A 6,245-nucleotide genomic window follows, 5' to 3' on the forward strand; every position below is an offset into this window, starting at 1 on the left:
CAGGTGGCGTGCCATCACTATACTGCGAGCAAGAGGGTCCTGCAGTGCCCCGGCGCCAGCAGGGGGCGCTGGCCACCACTGCAAGAAAGAGGGCCCTGCAGTTGCTGTAGTCGCCAGCAAGGGGCGCACTGGCACAGCACTGTGAGTAAGGGGGCCCTGTAGTGCGCGGCTGCAAGCAGAGGTCACCGGAGCCCGGCTTTTCAGATTACTGATGTTTCGCCCGTCTCCGCCGCTCCCCTCGCAGCATGCGTCTCTGCGCCTGCGCCGCGACCCTCCCCCCACCCCCACACCGCGCAGGCGTGCGACTCTGCCCTTGCGCCGCGCTGGCCTGCGACTCTGCGCCGGCCTGCGCCGCGCCTGGCGCGCGACTCTGGGCCTGCGCCGCGCCAGCCTGCGACTCTGCGCCTGCGCCAGCCTGCGCCGCGCCTGGCGTGCGACTCTGTGCCTGCGCCTTGCCTGCCTCTGACTCTGCGCCTGCGTCGGCCTGCGCCCGCGCCTGGCGTGCGACTCTGCGCCAGCGCCGGTGCTGTACGTTTGTGAGGGCGGAGCTGAATTCTCCTCAGCCCAGACACTGAGAGCATCGCGAGGGCGGAGCTGTGTTCTCCTCTGCACAGACCTCGGGGGTACCGTGAAGACAGAACAGCGTTCTACCCTGCCCAGACCCTGGCGTGGGGGCACCGCGAGGGCGGAGCTGCGTTGTGCTCAGCACAGACGTTGGCGGCACCGCCTCGCTTTGGGACAACTCGGGGCCGCATCCACAGTGAATAAAATACTTTCTGTTTCTAGCCCTGAATAACGAAGGTCAGAGACTACTTAGAATGGTTCAGTGTGGAAAACGGGAAACCGAAATCCCCTCTGAATCCTGCGCGCAGAGGTTCTCTCCACCCAAGGGTTAGGGTTAGGATTTTAGGGTTAGGGTTTTAGGGCTAGGGCGAGGGCGAGGGTGAGGGTGAGGGTTAGAGGGTTAGAGGTTAGGGGTTAGGGTCAGGGTCAGTTTCGGAGTCGGGGTCGGGTTAGGGGTTAGGGTTGGGGTTGGGTTAGGGTTAGGGTTTGGTTCCATGTTAGGATTAAGATTCGAGTTAGGGTTCGGGTTCTGTTTTGGGTTAGGTTTAGGGTTAGGGTTCGTGTTCGGGTTAGGGTTCAAGCCGTTCTCTTGCCTCAGCGTCCTGAGTAGCTGGGGTTATAGGCACCCACCACCATGCCCAGCTAATTTTTTTATTTTTGGTAGCGACAGGGTTTCACCATGTTTCCCAGGTTTCTCTCGAACTCCTGACATCAAGTAATCCACCTGCCTCCGCCTCCCAAAGTGCTGGGATTACAGGCATGAGCCACCGTGCCCAGCCTTCACTTTCTTCTCTGAGTCAGAGATCTCTAGCAAGATAGCCTTTTCACAACTTTTATTGCAACGGAAGTATTTCAGAACTTGTCAGGTTAAACTGTTAAGGGTATGTCTGTTTTTCTATGATACACTGAATTTAGGAATATATGACTCAGTAATGAAAGTTGATCTGGCATCACCCTTGGCATTTGAGTTCCTAGGTGGAGAAGGGTCTGTTTTTCTGGCATGATCATGTCTTACAGGAATGCAGCACCCCAAGAGGACCCTAGCAATTGGAGAATTTTGTTTACATGACACTAAACACCAAATAACCTTAAATTCTAAATAAAAGTTCCAAGGGTAATTTGTATAAGGGTCTTGTTTTTTGTTTTTTGTTTTGAGATGGAGTCTCACTCTGTCACCCAGGCTGAAGTGCTGTGGCATGATCTTGGCTCACTGCTACCTCCACCTCCCGAGTTCAAGTGATTCTCCTGCCTTAGCCTCCAAAGTAACTGAAATTACAGGTGCCTGCCACTATGCCCAGCTAATTTTTTGTATTTTTAGTAGAGACCGAGTTTCACCATGTTGGCCAGGTTGGTCTCAAACTCCTGACCTCGTGATTTGCCCGTCCCAGCCTCCCAAAGTGCTGGGATTACAGGCGTGAGCCACTGTACCCAGCCAGTGCCTTGTTTTTAAAGAAAATAAATTATATGACAGGTTTGTTTCATATACATCTATATATATAAACTATACTCGTGAACATTTTACTCAACATTTAAAAATCTTTAAGACCTTTCAATACATAAATCTTACATAACAAAATCTAGCAAAAGTGTATAAAATCTAAACACATTTCTAAAAGAAAGGGTGAGGCTTTCAGGGTGGCTATACTGTGTTGGATATGGGCAGTGTTCCATCTCTCTTGTGGTTCTGCTTATATGGCAGTTCCAGCTCACAAGAGCCCTCGGAGCCTGTCTGTTGGCCTGCATCCTGTGGCATTTGGCAAGTGAGATCTGTTTAATATAAGGTGTCCATAAAGCCAAGATTATGATATCTAAAAATAATCAACACTAATTCCCCAGAAATTTTGTCTTTTTTGACCAAGCCACTGGTGCAATGTGGAGTCACTGCATTATATGCAAAAAGAATAATGCCCTCACTCCAGAACTGACCCTTGGTGGTGACTCCCCCCTTTATTCTAGGAGATGTTAACATTAGCTATGGCAATGTAAAAACGGTGTTTCTGGACCTCCCGGGTTCACGCCATTCCCCTACCTCAGCCTCCCGAGTAGCTGGGACTACAGGCGCCCGCCACCTCGTCCGGCTGGTTTTTTTGTATTTTTTTAGTAGAGACGGGGTTTCACCGTGTTAGCCAGGATGGTCTCGATCTCCTGACCTCGTGATCCGCCCGTCTTGGCCTCCCAAAGTGCTAGGATTACAGGCTTGAGCCACCGTGCCTGGCCTTGCTCATTTCTTTTATAATAACTAAGTCATATAAATTGAGCTCACAAAAATATTTATATTAATAAAATTATAATTTATCATTTGTAATGTTTGAGTTTTTCTTGTACATTTTTATATAGCAAGAAAAACAGTTTTTACTGTTAAAAATGGTTTTTAAAAAATCAGAGCAAGCCTAAACCCCTTCATTTTATAAATACAATAACCTGAGGCTCTTCATTGCTGGTGACTCACACAGGCACACACTCAGCATTGCTGGATGTCAGCTCAGGATCCAGAATGCATTTGAACAATTCATGCTAAATTAATAAATGCACTTTAATATAGGCCCATATTAATCCCAAAATAACTAAACCTGTGGAATTTGTAAAATAAGATGTTTATGAATGAGGACATGGCATTTTGACTTAGTTCTGATTCCCACCTTTCTGAAAGCAGAATCTACAGTCTATTTTCCCATTGCTAGATTTCAGAGGAGAGCCTGGTGTCACTTACAGCAGACATTGCAGATGCCTCAGCATTTCGGATGAAGACGGTAAAGACCTTCTTTGTTTCAAAAAAACCTTTGTTTTCCAGGGGAGAAAACACAGGTTGGATCTAAACTCAATCCTCCTATTGAAATATTTTAATGACACTGAAAGAGGTTGTTGCATTTGGCAGGTGCAGGTGGAGCTGTGCAGTCCTGCACTGAAGCCCTGCAGTCCTGGCTTCTCAGTGGAGCTAGAGGAGAATTATATTAATGTGTTTGCACTACTTGCTCAATTGTAAAGCATAACAAATATATTTAAGGCATGTTTTTAAAATGAGAATAAAATAGTTTAACAATGTTTATACACCTATTTTAGTTATTACATTCTCTAATCTATTTTTATCCTCACAACCATGGAAGCGCTCCACCATCTCCATTTCAGAAAGTAGACAGTAACTGAACAACACTATCTTCTTTTAAAAAACATTTATTTCATTATGAAAGTTTATGGCTTATGTAATTAATACCTTTTTGTGGTCTGCATTCAATGGGTGTGGGCATCTGCACACTGTCGTGGGTCCACCATTGTGAAATCGCACACAGTGGTCTCACTGCCCTAAACAGCCAAGGCTCTCTGCCCATCCATCCTTTCCTCTCCCCAACCCCTGTCAACCACTGATCATTTTGCTATCTATGTAATTTTCCCTTTTCCAAAATGTCACATAATGCCCACAGCAATGAATGCGAGTTTCTTTTGCTCCACATCCTCACCAGCATTTGCTGTTTTTGGTCTTGTGGATTTTGGCCATTCTAATAGGTATGTAGTGGTATCTTACTGTCGTCTTAATTGGCAATTCCTAATAAGACATTATACAGAGCATCTTTTCATATACTTAATTTCTATCTGCATAAATGTTCAGCTTTTACCCATTTTTAATTGGGTTGTTTGTTTTCTTATTGAGTTTTAAGAGTTCTTTGCATATTTCAGATATGAATCCTTAGATATAGTTTGCAAATATTTTCTCACAGTCTCTGGTTTGTCTTTTTATTCTCTTAACAGTATCTTTCACAAAACTAAAGTTTTTTTATGTTAAAGTTCAAGTTCCCAATATTTTTCTTCGTGAATAATGCTTTTGGTGTTGTATCTAAAAGAATTACCAAATCCGAGGTTATCTAGAGTTTTTCCTTATGTTATCTTCTAGGAGTTTGAAAATTTTGCATTTCATATATTGATCTAATATCTACTTTGCATCAACTTTTGTAAAAGGTGTAAGGTCTGTTTATAGATTCTTTTTTTTTTTTTTTTTTGCACATGGATGTCCATTTGTTCCAGCATCATTTGTTAAAAAGACTCTCCTCTCTCCATTGAATTGCCTTTGCTCCTTTGTCAGAGATCAGCTGGCTGTATTTCAGTCTGTTTCTGGGCTCTTTGTTTTGTTTCACTGACGTATGTGTATATGTCTTCTGTTTTGCCTTCAGTTTAAAAAAATGTAATTGCTACCTCAATTTGCTTATGAATTCTCATTTGTAAACAGAAGAGCGTAAATTAATGCCTGAGTATATTTTAGGGTAGATGTTGCCTTGAATACAATGAGCAGAATGAGTTATAATTTTAAAGTGAATATAAAAATTTGACCATAGTGGTAACAGATTTGCGAACTAGTGATATCAATGACAGAGTCCATTGCAATATTGCTTCATCCTTTGGCTCAGCTCTGCTTCACACCAGGTAACTACCAATCCCTTTTGTGATTAGTTCAAGGATTTCTGTGGGGTGGAAAGTAGAAATACGATATCAGTGGAGGGAGAGAAGGCAGTTTCCCAGACTGGGAGCAGTCAGATCTCCAGTGGGTCCCAACACTGCTCTGTGGCAATATCTAGAGGGTGATGGAAACAGAGACAGGGTGCAAATGAGGTGGGTGCTGGCCCTAGGGTTCCCAGTGTTTCCTGGTTCCCATGGTCTATAAGACGTCTGAAATGAGACCTTCCGGGCTTTGGGGGGCCCCTGTGGAATTGGAAAATGAGGAAGTGAGCAGTGACAATCTAGACTGATTATTAGAGGTACGTCTCTCATTTTTCAGTAACCAAGGAGCCTTTGATTAGTAGTGAAATTGTGGCACCCCAACAATGGTGGAGTGGAATATCCTGCTACTCTGGAGGGGTGATGGCTCAGGGTCAAGACTGAACTAATTAGAAAAAGAAATGCACTCCAGGAATATCAAGTCCAAAACGAAGCTCTTCAAACCATCTGGGAAGAGAAAACAGCATGACAAGGAAAGGTATATTTGTCTGATCCCAGGAATCAATATAAACATCCATGATAACCCCACCTATTTTTTAAATATATGATTTGGATGAAACAAGAAAAAGAGACTGATTGTTGCTGAGTCCCTGCTGCAGTCCCGACACAGCTGGAGATGCCCTGCTCCCCTGCTCCCCTGCTCCCCTGCTCCCCCGCTCCCCCGCTCCCCCGCTCCCCCACTCCCCCGCTCCCCCACTCTCCTGCTCTCCTGCTCTCCTGCTCTCTTTATTTTGTTGATGCTCATGAGGACCCTGATGTCTGAGGAAGAAGGTTCCCGTCCAGCTCTGCCCCTGGTGTGTCACGTGCCGGCCTTGTCAACGCACACGAGAACCTGACAGGGTGAGTGTTATAACCCCAATCATAGAAAAGGAAACGTCTCTAAAGTCTTTAGCATCTTGCCCGAGTTCGGACACTTAGCAGAGGCCTGAGTTTAGATGCAGCCCCGTCTTGCTCTTTGACAGCCTCAGCACCACGTGCCCTGGGTGACCCACGCAGAGTCACTGACAACCCTCTTGGTTGGCTCATGGCACAGCGTGGAGCGAAATGGCCCACTGACTTTTCCAGACACTTTGACAATTCGTGATATAGTTTATGTGGTCACTCCCAGTGAGTTCTATTGTTCAGTTTAATAGAATACCTAATTCTGTGTTTATTATGAATAAAGGGAGATTTCTTGTGGTTTTTAAGAATATGAA

General features: G+C 45.2%; 1 long non-coding RNA gene across 1 annotated transcript; it reads left to right on the top strand.

The window, feature by feature from the left end:
• Positions 1-2,872: 2,872 nt before the first annotated feature.
• Positions 2,873-3,618, top strand: LOC139361527 (uncharacterized). Its single transcript, XR_011619082.1, has 2 exons — positions 2,873-3,314; positions 3,440-3,618. It is a non-coding gene; the product is annotated as an uncharacterized lncRNA (long non-coding RNA).
• Positions 3,619-6,245: the final 2,627 nt, after the last annotated feature.

Source organism: Macaca nemestrina, unplaced genomic scaffold (genome assembly GCF_043159975.1).
Source record: "Macaca nemestrina isolate mMacNem1 unplaced genomic scaffold, mMacNem.hap1 Scaffold_567, whole genome shotgun sequence".
Classification (NCBI taxonomy): Eukaryota; Metazoa; Chordata; class Mammalia; order Primates; family Cercopithecidae; genus Macaca; species Macaca nemestrina.